We start from the raw sequence: 17,990 nt of genomic DNA on the forward strand, positions 1-17,990 counted from the left end.
GAGAGAGGCAAACCATGAGAGACTCTTGAATGCTGAGAAACAAAGTGAGGGATGATGGATGTGGGGGGGAGGGGGGAGATGGGCATGGAGGAGGGCACTCGTGGGGATGAGCACTGGGTGTTATATGGAAACCAATTTGACAATAAACTATTTGTTAAAAAAAATTGAAAAAAAATAAAAGATATATGAATATATAATCTTAATAATTAGAATTACATATTCTATAGGCTTTATTTCAAATTACTCTTTGAATAAATTATAAATATAAATGGCTTAAATTATTTTAAGTGAAACTTTAAATGATAGACTATTCTTCCAAAAGTTCCTAAAGAAAAAAATTGTAATATTAAGATTATATAATGGGAATAATATAGCAGTAGCAAGGCTTCCCCTCTAAATTGTATTTAACCATTTTATTACTTACATAATTAAAAATATAAATGTATCCTATAAAGGATAGTTTTGCCTATCCTGAAAGTAGTTCTGTATTTAGATTTCTAAGTTTTATACAATTGTACATTTCAGTGATCACTATATGCCATATACTGTACCTACTGCTAGGTGAAGAATATTAATAAACATAAGATATGGTCTCAGCCCTGGATATCAAAATTAAATGAGAAAAGAAAGGCACATAAACACTTAATAGTAATATAACAGAAAGGTTGGTAATAAACATCATGGGAACAAAAGAAAAGAAAGGTGCCCGACAGACTTTACTAGACAGTATGACAAGTGAAGACAGGAAACCTATCTTTTTCACACATGCAACCCTGGCCTCTGACACAATGCCAGGCACATGGTGAGTTCTCCATAAACACTGAGTGAGAGAAAGACTAAAAAGGGGAGAGACAGACAGCAAAAAGTAGTATGTAAACAGCATGGAAACATGCAAAAGTGTTATTTTCCTCAAGGAACAGCAAGAAATTCTTTATTCCTAGAAAACTAGATGATAGGGACGAATAAAGGAAAGTGAAGATGCATTCCAATGGCCTTTTAAGATATACTAAGAAACTTAGATCTCTTTGGACAAAAGGTATTTACTAAAATGGCATAATCAGCTCTGGATTTTAGACAGACAACTTTGGAAAATGGACTGTAGGAAGGAGAAAAGTATAAACAGATGTTACAAATTCTTCCATGCCAGAACTTTATCAGTAATGAACCAGAGATGGTTGTAAAGGTAGAAGATTAGAGACAGGAAGAAAGGTAGAGGGAGGAGGGAAGAATAAATCCAGGTTTCTCAAGTGGGTAACCTGATGCATGACACCATTCACTAACAGAAAATCTTAGAGCAAGTACACACTTAGGGAATTATTTTTTACCATTTGTAGCAATAAACATAAGCACCAAAAACAGTAACAACAAAAAATATCTCATAATGATGTATGTTAAAATGTTGAAGCAAAATAACTGGCTATTTGGCCCGCATACAAAAGAGGCTTACAGGCCCAATGTTTTTCAAACTTGTGTTCTAAGAAATACAGGAGTTATTATAAGAAATACTGATTCCAGGGGCGCCTGGGTGGCTTAGTCGGTTAAGCGTCCGACTTTCGCTTAGGTCATGATCTCGCGGTTCGTGGGTTCGAGCCCCGCGTCGGGCCCTGTGCTGACTGCCAGCTCGGAGCCTGGAGCCTGTTTCAGTCCGTGACTCCTTCTCTCTCTGACCCTCCCCTGCTCACGCTGTCTCTCTCTCTCCTAGAAATAAATAAAACATTAAAAAAAAAATTTAAAAAAAAAAAAAAAAGAAATACTGATTCCAGAGCCACGTATGCCTAGAAAGGAACCCACAGTAATGTGGATTTACAAGACGCACCCCAATGATCCCTATATACACTACAACACGCTAGAAAGCCTGCCAGAATGTTCTGCAACTCGATTCTGATACCCTTTTGGATTATTTATTTGAACTCTAAAAGAGATAAGAAACTACTTTATGAAGTATGCTTCTGTATCATTTTCAAATAAGAATGTTACAATATGAAACAAACAAAACCCGCTGAGACAAACTAAATTATTAATACATACAGAGAACCTACAATATCATACTAATATTTTTACGTGAATAATCTTTTAATGTCCACACCAATTATATTAAGGTAGGTTACTATTATCATCTTCCCAGTAAGAAATGAGTCTTAAGAGACATTAGTTGCCTAAAGTCACGTAAGTACCAGAATTGACAATAGAACTTGAACCTAAGCAATCTAATGTCTATCCTTATTCCACAGTATACACATAATCACTCACTCTACAGCCATTAGATTGCCTTTTATGGGATAATGTACACTCAGTATACATAGCAGTTTGTAATTACACATTTATATTTAGCTCCCCACTCTTTTTTCTGTAATTTTTAGCGTTTTATTTATTATTGACAGAGAGAGACAGAGTATGCGCAGGGAAGGTGCAGAGAGAGGAAGAGACACAGAATCCGAAGCAGGCTCCAGGCTCTGAGACAGATGTCAGCACAGAGCCCGACGCAGGGCTCAAACCCACGAACCGTGAGATCATGACCTGAGCCGAAGTCAGAGGCTTAACCGACTGAGCCACTCAGGCGCCCCTTTAGCTCCCCACTCTTAAGTCTGCTTTAGTTCACCACTGTGTCATCCTCACCTAGAATAGTTGATACACTAGTAACCACTTTGAAAAAGTTACTGAATATACTATCCAGAAAAAAATTCATAAAAACTTTAAAATATACCAAGCTGTTTCTTTTATTTATGTACTAGTTTCACAGGTGTGTCAATCTGTGAAAATTCACTGAGCAATACACATGTATCAATCCTCTCTTGGTATAATTCAACAAATAATCAAAAAATAAAAGTAAAAACAGATTTGTTATATTATCAGATATTACAGACTACATTTATTCTCTGTTAACAGTAAACAAGAATTTGCTACCTTGATTTTTCACAATTTAGCATTTATAACAAAAGAGGTCCCCATATCAGAACTCTGAATATTAAATACAAGAATTTACAAGGTAGCACTATCTTATAATTAATTATAACAATAGCTACAGTACAGATGTTTGTAAAAAAAAGAAATAAAAAAGATCACGTTGCTTTAAAACATAGCTATTTTACAACTCTGAAAATCTTTAAAAAAAAAAAAAAAAAGGAAATTAGTCCCCTAAATATAACCAAAATACCTTGCTATTGCTTTGAAAAGAATCTGTAAGAACAAATTTATTTAATACAATTAACAAGGTATCTACCTTTTTTTACCCACTCGAATTTGTTAAATATAAAATGTTTTAAATGACAATGTCTAGGAATACAATAAAAAAAGAAAAAGGCAGACATTCCAGCCTGTTCTCTACCTTCAGAAAAACCACCTTCCTGGTCCTCTTCTGCCCCTCTCCCCACACTTCTAAACACTGTATTTATAACGATGGCAGTATTAGAAATCATGATCTGGGTTGCAATAGAAGGATAAAGAACTTAAAGCCTAACTACGTACCTTCCCTAAGAGTCCTCTAATCATTCCATCTTTGTCTATTTTTACATGCTAAACGATCTGTGAACCTATGAAGATTTTCTTGTAAAGAAGATTCTGGCGTTTGAGGTAAAAAATGGAGAAAGGCTGCTTCAAAGGGAAAAGGAAAAAAAAAAGCATGATGTGCTTTCTTAGAGTTCATCTCTTTCCCTTTCTCACAATAAAATTCGACATAAGTGGAATACTTGGGTTTGTAACACAGTAATGAGTTATCTGTGGAAGAGAACTGTAATCAAATTCCCAAAGCACTTAATTTGTGCACAAGTACAAACTATACACAAATATATACAATACACAGAAGATACTCACCAGTTTACAGGCTGTCATTCAAAGAGTTCTGTCACACATTTATTTTAATGTCATTTTTTGGCAGAAAAAAATAAAAAATACTATCTGCAACTAGAGCAGTTGCTAAGATAGTAAAGCTAACTAAAAGCAATTACTGTATGAAAATTATAATCACTGGATGATGTACTACAATTTCTATGTCTTAATTTATTATATTTACAAAGATATTTGTAAAATTATTAGATTTCCACAGTACCCTAATTAGGAATCTTTTATTATATGAGAAAGTTCCTGTTCATCTTTGAAACAATTCACTATGTAAATAACCTGTAAAAGAATAGAACAGCTGGGCCTAAGGCGTAGACAACTGTGATATACACCAAGCCTATTAGAATTATTTAGAACTTAGCTGTACATTTTGCTTGTACAGCTACTTTCATGTTTCTATTTTTCTCTACAAAACATGACTATTTATAGTTCAGATCACTTGTCTGACAGATGGCTTCTATGAACATAATGAAGGGCCTCACTCTTAAAAACTAATAAAGGAGCAAAAGGGTAAAAATTCACTTTGGCTTCCGGACATTTTAGTGTGGGCTAGAAATCTATTACAATATTATTACCTAACATTTCCATTTGTATTCCTGATTCTACATTTTATCTGATTCTAGTATTTCTACCATGAGTTAACTACTTCTCATTCATCTCTTTAACTTTTTTAACCTATCTTTAAACAAAACCGGCTTCTGCCACTCTTTTCCATTTTTGAAGTAACATTACTTCTTTAACAAATCTCTGAACTTCAAGTTAATTTATTCTTACCTCATCATGTCCTAAACATCATCAATCTAGGCCACTGTTCCACTAAAGTTGTTCTCAAGTTTACTACTTGCCCTAATGCAAGGGCTTTTTCTCAGCTTTTCAAACTCCTTGACTTTTCCATTACAGAACTGGCCAGTATGATACCCAAATCTACCTTCTCTCCCTTAGTTTCTGTAATAATACTGTCTTGGCCCTCCTTCTTAAGGATTTCTCACTGTTCCCTGCGTGTCCCTTTGTCTGTGTTCCTCCTGCTTCATACCCTTTAACATGACCTAAAGTTCTATCTTTTGCCCTCCAGTTTCTCTTTCCATTGTCTCCCTAACTATAATAAGGTCAGTTTTCATTTTTCAAGTAAACAACTCCTCAAATTATCAATTCTAGATTTTATCTTTAAATAGAGCACCATAGCTCAGTCTGTTTGGTGGTCTGTCTACCTCAAATTCATTATGTCCAATAATCAAATTAATTTAAACTTATCAAGAAGAAAAAAAAACTTCCCAAAATTTCCTTTTTCAGGAAACAGTAAATACTGTCTTAACTAGGAAGTTACGTCCAGGTAGTTACCAAATATCCCAGGTAGTTATCAAATATCTTAGTATATGTATCTTAAGCATCTCTTATAAAGGCTATCTCCCAATAAATAGACTCCTGTTTTTATATATTACTATGTTCTGAATCAGTGACTTGCAGATATTACCATACTGAGCATTGTTTATGTTTTTATGGTTAAGTAAAATCCTTTCTGTAACAAGACACAACTCACCTAAAATTATGAAAACAAAAACAGACTGGCTAGGGGCGCCTGGGTGGCTTAGTCGGGTAAGCGTTTGACTTTCGCTTAGGTCGTGATCTCGCGGTTCGTGGGTTCGAGCCCCGCTTCGGGCTCTGTGCTGGCTGCCAGCTCAGACCCTGGAGCCTGTTTCGGAGTCGGTGTCTCCCTCTCTCTCTGACCCTCCCCTGCTCACGCTGTGTGTGTGTGTGTCTCTCTCTCTCCTAGAAATAAATAAAAATATTTAAAAAAAAAAACAGACTGGCTAATCTGGAGTCCCATGCATGAAAGGAAACACATGAGAAATTAACCTTTTCATCAACACTGATGAATGATAATTTTAGGGGGCCTTGGTGGCTCAGTTGGTTAAATGGCAGACTCCTGATTTCGGCTCAGGTCATGATCTCATAGTTCATGAGTTCAAGTCCCGCATCAAGCTCTGCAGAGACAGTGAGGAGCCTGCTTTGGATTCTCTCTCTGCCTGCACTCTCTCTCTCAAAATAAATAAGTAAACTTAAAATACAAAGTTTAAAAACTGATCATTTTAATCAGGTAAAACTACAATACATAATTAATTTGTCTAATGTAAGTGTAAACGAGTCATCTAATTACAAGTTTTTGTTATTCTTCCCTACATTTCACCTGAACATGCACACAAAATTACATTAATACCAATAATCAAAATCTAAAAGCAAATTTACAAATTCTCTTTGAATTAACCTTTCAGAGCTTTGAACTACTATAAATGAAGCCAGTATAATATGTTTCTTCGATTACATCTTGCATGAACAGCAGGTTTGACTATGATCTAACTGCTAATTCTTTTTATATTTATTTATGCATTCTGATAATGCTTTTGAGACATTCATTTTCCATATTTCCACTAAAGGACCACGATGTTTCATTTGAAAACCTGGGGTCAGATAAAGTTAGGAATTCAAACATTTTTATTTTAAAATGTTATATTTACCAGAGATGCACCACCCCCGAAAGGTTAGAGGAAACACTGTGTACTTACCCACAGCAGTATTGTTTTAGGTGAAAGATGTGAGTAGACACACTGAGATAATACAAATTCTGGTCAGGTTTTGTTGTCAAATGAGTTTAGGTTAGGTTTCCTCAGGTCAAGTTATTCATGAAAATAGTTTTCACTTTCAGAGTTTTTGGCTTTTCAAAGTTGTGGCTAAGAGACTTACGACTGTACAATTAACACTACCAACATTCCAGACCCTGCACTCTTTCCTACAGGTTACTGCAACTATCCCTTTTTCCGTTTTTCCAATGACACAGATTTGTGGCAATACTGACATATACATTTAGATATCTTTACTCAAGTCTGATAAAGTTTAATAAGAAATAAACCACATCACTTGAGAAATAACTACTTTTGGTAAGCACAAAGAATTTAACCCTCAGCACAAAAAAATTTCCTACTACTCAAAATAAAAACTTGCTGTTTAGGATAAAAGCACAAATGAAAAGAATGCCTTCTAGCCTTCAGAGCAACTAGCTGGCTAACAAAATATGTCTGTGAACTACCAACATGTGTACTACTTGAATGCTGTCAGAAATGCAGAATGGTGAGCCCTCCTATACCTACGGAATCTGACTCTTCATTAAAACAAAATCCTCAGGTGCTTCATTTACACATTTACACAGAAAAAAGTGAACCTAGCAGACCTAACCGCTTTTCCTTTAAGAGGATTGCTTACTTTACGAAGTTGGCCCTTGGCTGGCATCTGGAAACAAATGTAGGGAAGATTCCCACCACCCTACCTGACAAGAGTGCCTCACTGGGCCTAACCTCTTCACACAAGCAATATGGTTTATGCTGAATACCTGCTTTCCTTCTGTGAGTCTAAAATGTTGTTGCCTGCCAGGCAGAAGGTGGCTACTTGACAAGTCCTCAATAAAAACCCTGGGTCTCCAACAAACTCCCTGGTGGACAATATGTCACTTGCTCTCACAATTTGCTGCTGGGGAGAGACACTAGAAGCTTGTACCTGGTTTCTCCTAACTTTACCCAATGTACTTTTCCCTTTGCTGATTTTGCTTTGTATCCTCTTGCCATAATGAGCTCTAGCAAATTATCAAACCTGTGAGTGATCTTGGGGCCCTCCAAAACAACATTAAAGTTTGACAAACACTGCTCTAGAGCTTAAGTGCAGGACTTGAGGACTATGGCTCACCCTTGGGCCAGTGAAAGACAAGAAATCCATCTTGTACAAAATCAGACCTTAGAAAAGACTAGTCCCCTATGAGGGCACCTGGATGGCTCAGTCAGTTAATCATCTCACTCCTGATTTGCCTCTAGTCATGATCTCACAGTTCATGAGTTCGAGCCCCACATCAGGCTCTGCGCTGACAGTACAGAGCCTGCTTGGGATTCTCTCTCCCTCTCTCCCTGCTCCTCCATCCTTCCCTCCCTCCCTCTTTCTCTCTCTGTCTCTCAAAGTAAATACACATTAAAAAAAAAAAAAAAAAGACAACTTCCCTAGGAAAAAGTGTGAATTGGAAGAACATGCATCCAACAGAGGTAGACAGCCAAAACAAAACAAAACAAAACCAAAACAAACACCTCTGGGTAAACACAGCATAGATTTTGAAAACAAAACAAATAAAAGATTTCTCTGAGATTTTGAACCCATTGTACAAAGCTGTGGAACTTTGATATATATACTTCTGCACTGTCCAAAAAAAAAAAAAAAATCCCAACATGAGAATTTTAACGTAAAGTAACCCCTTGCTGAATATACAATAGGAAAAAAAAACAGTCTCTTCAACAAATGGTGTTGGGAAAACTGGACAGCTACCTACAAAAGAATGAAACTGAATCACTTTCTTTCACCATACACAAAAATAAACTCAAAATGGATTAAAGATCTAAATGTGAGACCTGAAAGCACAAAAATCCTTGAAAAAAGCACATGCAATAATATCTCTGATATTGGCCATAGCAATATTTTTCTAGATATGTCTCCTGAGGCAAGGAAAATAAAAGCAAAATATACTACTGGGACTACATCAAAATAAAATGTTTTTGCACAGAGAAGAAAAAAAAATCAACAAAACCAAAACACAACCTACTGAATGGGAAAAGACATGTGCAAAGGGCATATCTGATACAGGGTTAGTAAACAAAATATATAAAGAATTGATACAACTTAACACCAAAAAAACAAAAAATCCAATTTAAAAACAGGCAGAAGACATGAACAGACATTTCTCCAAAGAAGACATGAATAGACACATGAAAAGATGCTCAAAATCATTTATTATCAAGCAAATGCAAATCAAAACTATAATGAGGAATCACCTTACCCTTGTCAGAATGGCTAAAATCAAAAACACAGGAAAAAGGTGCTGACGAGGATGTAAAGAAAAAGAAACCCTCTTGCACTGTTGGTGGGAATTCAGACTGGTGCATCCACTGTGGAAAACAGTAGGGAAGTTCCTCAAAAAATTAAAAATAGGACTCCCTATGATTTAGTAATCACACTACTGGGTATTTACCCAGAAAATACAAAAACACTAATTCAAAGGAATATATACACCCTTAGGCTTATTGCAGAATTATGCATAATAGCCATGGTATGGAAAGAACCCAAGAGTCCACTGATAGGTAAATGGATAAAGAAGACGTAGGATGTATATATATATGTATGTACATATATGTATATATACATATATATGTACGTATACGTATGCATGTATGTATGTATATTGATATAATGGAATATTATTCAACCATCAAAAAATGAAATCTTGTCATCTGCAGCAACATGGATAGAGCTAGAGAATGTAATGCTAAAGTGAAATTAAGTCAGTCAGAGAAAGACAATTACCATATGTTCTCACTCACGTGGAATTTAAGAAACAAAACAAATGAGGGGCGCCTGGGTGACACCATCAGTTAAGAGTCCTATACCTGATTTCAGTTCAAGTCATGAGCTCACAGTTCATGAGTTTTAGCTACACAGAGTCTGCTTGGGATTCTGTCTCCCTCTTTCTGCCCCTCCCCCCAAAATAAAAAAGCATTAAAAAAGAAACAAAGCAAAGGAGCAAAGGAGAGAGAGAGAGAGAGAGAAACAGAGAGAGAGGCAAACCAAGAAACAGACTCTCACCTATAGAAAACAAACTGATGGTTACCAGACGGGAGGTGGGTCACAGAGTACTTATATAACATCATGGAAAAAATAAAATTAAAAGTCTCTGAATTAAATAAAGTAGTCCTTGATCTACTATATTCATAGGCAGCAGCCAAAGCAAACTCAATCATCAACCAGCCCCATAACCCAACCAGGTAATCACTGTCTGCCTGAGTAACCTAACAAATTTAAGTACACAAGCAAAAATCACAAACACAGAAGGAAACATGAAAATAAGCTATTATAAACAGAAACAAACAACAATCAAAAAAGACTTAAAATGTTAGTACTATCATATACATACCAACTATAAAATAATAATGTTCTATATATCTAAAGCATGGGGCAGGGGTTACTGGCAAACTTGCTCTATAAAGGGTCAGACTGCAAATATTTTAAGCTTTGAAAGCCATTTGACCTCTGTCACAACTACTTAACTCAGCAGTTGTAGTATCAAAGCAGCCATAGAACATGACTATGTGCTGCAGAGAGCATGCAGCATTTGCAAGCCATATCTGCAAGATTTGCAAGCCATAGCTTACACACCTCAATTTTAAAAGGAAGGACTGAAAATACAAGATTCAAACACTTAATAAAAATAATTACAAACATCCAAGCAGAATTTCTTGAAATAACTATCATGATTAAAATAAAAACTCAGGGACGCCTGGGTGGCTTAGTCGGTTAAGCGTCCTACTTTCACTTAGGTCATGATCTTGCGGTTTGTGGGTTCGAGCCCCGCGTCTGGCTCTGTGCTGACTGCCAGCTCAGAGCCTGGAGCCTGTTTCAGTCTGTGACTCCTCTCTCTGACCCTCCCCTGCTCACGCTGTCTCTCTCTCTCTCTCTCTCCTAGAAATAAATAAAAATATTAAAAAAAAAATAAAAATAAAAATAAAAACTCAATGGGGAGAATAAAAAGAATAAACACAGCTGAGGGGAGAATTAATTAACTAAAAGACACATCTGAAGACATTATACCGAATGTGGCCCCTAAAAGAAAAGGAGAGGAAATATATGAAAAAGCTTAAAAAAAACAAAAAAGATAATGAGAATGCCTAACATGTATTTCTAAGAGTTCCTAAAGGAAATAAGAAAAAAATGCAGGAGATGCAAAAAGTCAAATACTGAGAATTTTTCATAATTGTACAAAGACATGAAGTTCTTAGAATCAGGATGCCCAATAAATCTCAAAGTAGGAGGCAAATAATTATGTAAACTTATTGCACTAAAAGTGTTTACAATCAAAGCAAAAAAGGGGCACCTGGATGGCTCAGTCAGCTGAGCATCCGACTTTGGCTCAGGTCATGATCTCACGGTTCGTGGGTTTGAGCCCCACGTCGGGCTCTGTGCTGACAGCTATCTCAGAGTCTGGAGCTTGTTTCAGATTCTTTATCTCCCTCTCTCTCTGACCCGCCCCTGCTCATGCTGTCTCTCTCTCTCTCTCTCTCTCTCTCAGAAATAAATAAAAAACATTAAAAAATTTTTTTAAAAATCAAAGCAAAAAATTGTTAACACAGACAAAAAAGAACAGATTACTGGGAAATAAAAGCAACTCGATGAACAGTTTACTTTTTTTACATATTAAAAATCTAATCCAAAGTGTATGAACCTTGTATGAAACCTAACTTAAAATGTTATCTGTAAGACAATAAGGAAATTTGAGCTTTAACTGAATATTAGATGAGATATAGAAATTACCGTTAATTTACTTAGTAGTATTAATGGTACTATAGTTACAGATTTTAAAAGTCCTTATTCCTTAGAGGTACATACTAATGTATTTACAAATGATATATTGTATGTGTGGGATTTGTTTTAAAATTATTCACGAGGGGAGGAGGCAGATATACAACTGAAATAAGATTGGCCCATATGTTTACAATGGTTGAAGTGGAATGAGCAATTCATGAATTCCTATACTTTTGCCTCTACTTATGTCTATGTTTAATAATTATAATAACAATATTTTTAATAAAAATCTAATAATCTCAACTGTTAACAAAAGTACACTCAGGAGCAATTTTTACATATTGATACTATGAGGACATTGATATAGGATATTAGAGATATATAAGCAATGATTCTACTACATCAAGTTCTTTAACTCAGAGAAACTTAAGTATGAGTACCACAATTCACGTATAAGACTATGTACAAAATCATTCTTTATAACTGTTCATAACAGCAAGGAATTACAAACAACCCAAATGTCCATGATCAAAAGAACAGATAAATAACTATTATTAATTTAATAACACTCTCTGGATTTTTATCTAAGCACTTGCCAGACACTAAGGTCTTTGAACAAATTTTCTCATTTAATACTTATAATCTTGCAGATGCACAATAGCATATCCCTTCCCATATAAAAGAAAATTTAGGTTCAGAAAATCAGCATGTCAGCTAATTTCCCTGCATATTATGGCGCAAGAATTTGAATCCAGATCTCCCCTACTACAAACACAATTTTCATTTCACAATAATAATTAGGAATATATTATTTTCAAAAAAAGAAACAATATGCTAATCTTCTAAGCAAAACATCAAACTTAAATTGATGTTATAAAAAAATACAGTAATACAAAAGTAAAGAGTGGTTAGTTCAGGCCTGTGCAAATTACCAACAAGGTTGGAAATAATGTTATTTCATATAATTTACAATTCCTATTTTATGTGTGTGCATGTGTGTAAGCATACAATAAAAACAATTGTGGGGGTGGGTGTTTCTGATCAATTTATCTCAGACAACTTGCTTAATATTGGCATAAGTCTCCTCAAAGTACAATAACAGCTGATCTACCTTTATAGAGAGAGAGACCTCTTCTTTTTAAAAAAGTCTCACTACAGTAAGTCATCTCTAAAGTTTTCACCAACTCTAAACTCTAGGTTTAGAGTTCAGCTTATTCAGCTTCAACTTTAAGCTTCGATACCAGGAAACTTCAACTACACTAGTTCCTCACCTAAAAATGCTCAGTTCAGAACAAGGGATAAATACCAAATGAAGAAATAACAGTATCAGTTAAGAATCAGATGCATGCTACTTCTAGCGATTAAATTTAATAGCATGTAAAAGTACTCATTCGAGTGTTAATTAGGATTGCACTCAAATACTTTCATCTAGCAATTATTTTTTAAAGGCAGATCACTCATCAAAATTTTTCATATTTCTCTTACTTAATTTATTTTAGGCTATTACCATGCCTTGCTCCAATATTTTCTCTGGGAGATGCTAACAGTGAAAAACAATAATACAGCTTAATATTTGCTAAAAATGAAAAACATCCCTCAATCAACAAACCAAAACCTAGACATTATATAATCATGTTTGTTATGGCAAAACACGTTTCAAGTCTAGTGTCAACCCTAGGGTTGCCAAGAATACTACCCTGAGGATTCTGAAGCCTCAGTAGTAGGCAGGGGAAAGAATGTCATGATCCCTGAGCAACCTCTGCCATAGCACACACATTCACTTGCCAACCTTAAAGCATGGTTTTACTTTACCAAAGGCACAAATGTAGTTATTCTATAATTTCTTTAAAAAATATTCAGAGGGTGCCTGGGTAGCTTGTCGGTTAAGCATCCAACTTAAGGATTCTGGCTCACACCATGATCTCAGTGAGATCTGTCCTGTTCTCTCCCTCCATCTCTCGCTCTCTCAAATAAAAAAAAAAAAAATTTTTTTTTAAAAAATCAGGACTCAGAACCTTGCCTGGCAAATAAAAAAATATTTATTAAATAAATAAATGTTCCTGCACAGGGTGCCTGGCTGGCTCATTTGTAAGAGCATGCAACTCTTGACTGTGGCATCATGAGTTTGAGCCCCTATATTGCATGTAGAGATTACTGTTCATGCACAGAAATTAAAAACCAAAATTAGGGGCCCCTGGGTGACTCAGTCACATAAGCTTCTGACTTTGGCTTAGATCTCAATCTCAAGGTTCATGAGTTCAAGCCCTGCATCAGACTCTCTACTGTCAGTGTGGAGCCTGCTTATCCTTGCCCCCACCCCCCCACCTTCTCTGCTCTGTCCCCTGATAGTTCTCTCTCTTCTTGTCAAAATAAATAAACTTTTAAAAAAAGCAAAATTGGGTAAAAAGTAAAAATTTTTAACTTGAACAACCAGCTGAAACAGCTCAAAAACTAGATGCTAAAAGATTACATATTGCAGAGATCACATTTACTTAAAAAAAGTACAATTTCAATAAAAGTTACAATGTAAGACAAGATTTCCCCCCAAAATTTACCTGCCATCCTGCTTATTTATCAGAGCCCGTGTTCAGAATAAAAATTTTAAACACATTAAAGAGAATAAAAGTAAAATTAACTTCTCCCAAAAATAAAATTAACTATCCCCATTCCTCTTTTTTCCTTACTTTTTATACTTCCAATCATAGATTCAACACCTAAGGAAAACATCTAGCAGCAGTGCCAGGAAAGTGAAATGAAAAGAATCATATTTTACAGAGGTTATACAAGGCTAGTAACTCCCTTCTCAGACTTCTAATCTATCAATCAAGCTTAACTATCCAATCAGTCTACATTTTTTTGAATGACAAGCAACTAACTTTAAGAGCAAGATCTGATTTATCTTGTAATTTCAATCTTGAAACTTCAGAAAACTTATGAGAATAAAGTAGTCCGCCTATGATATATAGCCAATAATTACCTGAATGAATGAATAAATACAGCATTTCTATTCACGGTCACAAAGAATTGTCATTAATACAACTCAGACGTTATTTGCTACCTCAAAACCACTAACGTGATTCGGTCACAAAAAAGTGACCTATTTTAATGCAATCATCATTTCTACAATGTAGGTTTGGTGGCTTTCTCTTGAATACTGAAGTCTCATGTAATTCAAACTGGATATAAAGTGAAAGGATTAATTCACTCACTTATTCATTCAATTAACATTGATTTAGTGACATGTGTCATGCATGGCCTTCTCTAGGGACCTGAGTCCATTATCCAGAGAACAGCCAGAGTGATCTTTCTAAATCAGATAATGTCACTCCCCTGCTTAAATCCTTCTAATGGCCAAGTTATTACTTGCCTACCTCTCTAGTCTCATACTCTCTACTCTTCCTCTCATTCATTAAGCACTAGCCCTTATTTGTTCTTTTCTTATTTTTGGGCCTTTGTACCATATGTTCTCCACTTGGAAGAAGTAGACCTTCCCCTCAGATCTCCCCAACCACCAATCAACTTTCTTTCAAATATTCAACTGTATATTATTCAGAGCATTTATTAGCAATTAACATTCATGTTCACATGTTTACTGTCTTGAGTTCTCTCCACTAAAATATAATCTCCTCAAGGGCAGAGACTCAATCTCTGTTACCACTGACTCACCAGGAAAAGAACTGTACCCTGCACATAGTAAAGGTCAATAAGTATTTGCCAACTGTCACTGAGGAAGGCACAATATTATAAGCAAGGAAACACAGAAAGTTCTACATACTGTAAAAGCCCAAAGAAGGAAGATAAATACAGAACCCCACTTTGGAAATTAAAATTAACTCTGTTTTCTACAAGTTTTCTACTTGTTGCTAGCTACAACAGAGGGGAGCCTGGGAGAGGACAGAGCTAGAATAGAAAGAGTAGTTATGAAGCCAGTGCATTCATCCAGGAAAGTAAATGGGGGACTGAATAAAGGCATGGCAGCAGAAATACAAATGATAGATTTGACAGGTATTTCAGAAACAAAATCATTATCATCTGGTCACAGATTTGATGTGTAAAATAAGGACAAGGAATGAGGCTACAATGTCTCCTGGGTGTCTGCTTTGGCCCCATTAAAGTACTGCTCTTAACCCAGATGAAAAATATATAAAGATTTTTATAATAAGGTAATTATTAAGTTTGACACACAGTGATAGAAGTGACTACATAGTCGAGATGTTAAGTGAGCAATCTGAAGCCTTCGCACTAAAATATTAAACCTGATAGTCATTTATTCAGCTAATAAATATTTAATCAAGCACATACAATGTGCTGACATTGTTCTAGGCACTGAGGATACAATGCTGAACAACAAAAAAGTGTCCTCACAAAACTTAGATCCTATGGAGAAAAACAGTAAGTAATACCATAATGGCAATAGTAACAAGGGATATGGAAGAGAAAACAATACAAAAGAACTGAAAGTGATGGAGATGGGGGCTACCTGCAATAGAATGATCAGAGCAGGCCTCATTGATAAACTTATATTTGAACAAAGAATTAGGTGAAGTAAGGGATCAAGCCTACAAATATTGGGGGAAGAACAATTCAGACAGAATGTAAAGGTGGTAAAGATTCTGGCTCTGAAAAGAGAATATGAACAGGATTGGATGGCAAGAAGGCTGTTTTGCCAATTAGAGTAAGATGAAAAGAGTTAGGAAATGAGAATGGTTGTAGAGGTAGTCAGGGACCAGATTACAATGTGAGTCATCACATAGAGTGTGGTAGCATATTTTTTAGAAAAATTTTCATCATACACATTCCAGTATTTAATACAGTACTGAGAATATAGCAGGTACTCAATGAAATCTTTTCAAATTAATGAGTGAAAAAAATCAATTAATGAATCCCCATTATGTTTGAGCCCAATTTATAGTTGATCAGTTCCCAAACTCCAATTCATCCCCAAAGGACAAATCAAATAGCAATCTAAAGGACTATATTATAATAGAACTTAATATATCAGAAGCAGAATTCTCAAAATGTTTTGAACAGTGACATCACACTAGAACAAGTACATATCATCCAGAGACTGCTTGAAGAAAACATCTACTTCAAAGTACATAATTTTTACATACTGTCTGCTAAAACAATGCATTATTTGATAACTTCACATTTCATAATGTTTTAATAATCAAAATATCATTTTAGACGAAGCTCTGATCGTGTTAGACAACCAACAGTTTACTTATTTCAGTTCTATTCTAGAAAAAATCATTTAAAACATTTAGGGGAGAGGTGCATGGGTGGCTCAGTCGGTTAAGTGACCGACTTCAGCTCAGGTCATGATCTCACAGTTTGTGCGTTTGAGCCCCGCGTCAGGCTCTCTGCTGACAGCTAGTGCAGAGCCTGGAGCCTGTTTCAGATTCTGTGTCTCCCTCTGTCTCTGACCCTCCCCTGCTCACGCTGCCTCTCTCTCTCTTTCTCTCAGAAATAAATAAAAAAACATTAAAAAAAAGAAAGAAATTTAAAATAAAACATTTAGGGGAAAAAATGATGTACCAGTATGTACAAGAGCAGTAAGTAATATAATCCTGAAAAGCATGGTTAAAAATACAGATTTACTGCATTCTGTCATTCTCAATTGATAGAATCAAACAAGCAATCACTCAAAATTCACCATTAAAACCAAGTATTCTTCTGTTAGCTAATAATCCACACTCAGTGAACTAAACAGTCTAGATTCAGAATCAGCAAGGATCTTCCCAGGCTATTAAATGTTCCTGCCTTCAGGGAATTCCAAACTCATTGTATTTCATACTTCCAGAGTAGATACATAAAAATTTAAAACACTTTGAATATTTAAAACAAAGTAAATACAGTATTTTTTAAATTATTACCATTTAGAAAATGCACTTGTCAGAAACTTCTTCACCTCCAGTATAGTGAATATTTGTTTCACTTTCACATTTCCTCTGGTTCTTGCATACTGAAATAAGTAAAATTGTTCTTTTTTCTACTAATCTATGCTTAGCACATATTGCTAAGTTGCTTTCACATGTTTAATCAATTTCCTATGCAATACTCAGTTCTAATTTCTTAGGGACAAACACCAAGAGATGAGCAGTAAAATTTTTTTCTAGCAAAGCATCACCAACTCTCAGGGAAAAATAACCCCCAAAATCTAATGAAGGATGAAGTAAAAACAAAAACAAAAAATTCTTTAACAATTAAAATTTATTTTAAATCAAAGAACACAAAACACTATCAAATACAGCGCACGCACACACACACACACACAAATGTAGTCCATTTCTACAGCATGTCCTATTACATTATTACATTAAAGAGTCACCAGAAGAAAGACTAGAAATAGAAAAAGAAACAGAAACCAGTGAGAGAAACTGAAAAATATTAAGGGAAAGATAGAAAAACAATCACACAAAGACACTTTATAACTCTCAGTGAGGTAGGTCTTAGACACTCTCACTTAATCTCCTACAGTTCTAATATAGCTACTAAAAAATCAATCACAATACAGCTCCCTCACGTGGGAAACCTGGAGCAAGATTAGACAGAGTTCTAAGGGTCTCCTTTGAGCTCTTAAGAAAGAGAGTCAAAAAGATACTTAATCCTTTACACTCTTTCTGAAGGAGAAGCATCTCTATTATATACTCTAACAACTTTTCAATTCTGATGAATAATTGAAACTTCATGTTGTAAATCTAACGTATTAATACACTGATATCTCCACATGAGACTATCACTGAAGTAAGGATCAAAAAATGTTTATCATC

The 17,990-nt window shown here is 35.3% G+C and overlaps 1 protein-coding gene across 4 annotated transcripts in view; it reads right to left on the reverse strand.

Moving 5' to 3' along the window:
- RICTOR (RPTOR independent companion of MTOR complex 2) overlaps positions 1-17,990 on the reverse strand; it is a 120,954-nt gene that overhangs the window by 90,424 nt on the left and 12,540 nt on the right. The window contains exon 1 of one of the 4 annotated variants that reach the window (XM_039244271.1): positions 6,294-6,299. The exons of the other annotated variants lie outside the window; for them this stretch is intronic. The gene's annotated coding sequence lies outside the window, so the exon portion shown is untranslated. Of the gene's footprint in view, positions 1-6,293; positions 6,300-17,990 lie in introns of those variants that run through there. 4 annotated transcript variants of the gene reach the window in all.

The sequence above is a fragment of the Hyaena hyaena genome, unplaced genomic scaffold, assembly GCF_003009895.1.
Source record: "Hyaena hyaena isolate Hyena2069 unplaced genomic scaffold, ASM300989v1 scaffold_236, whole genome shotgun sequence".
Lineage (NCBI taxonomy): Eukaryota > Metazoa > Chordata > Mammalia > Carnivora > Hyaenidae > Hyaena > Hyaena hyaena.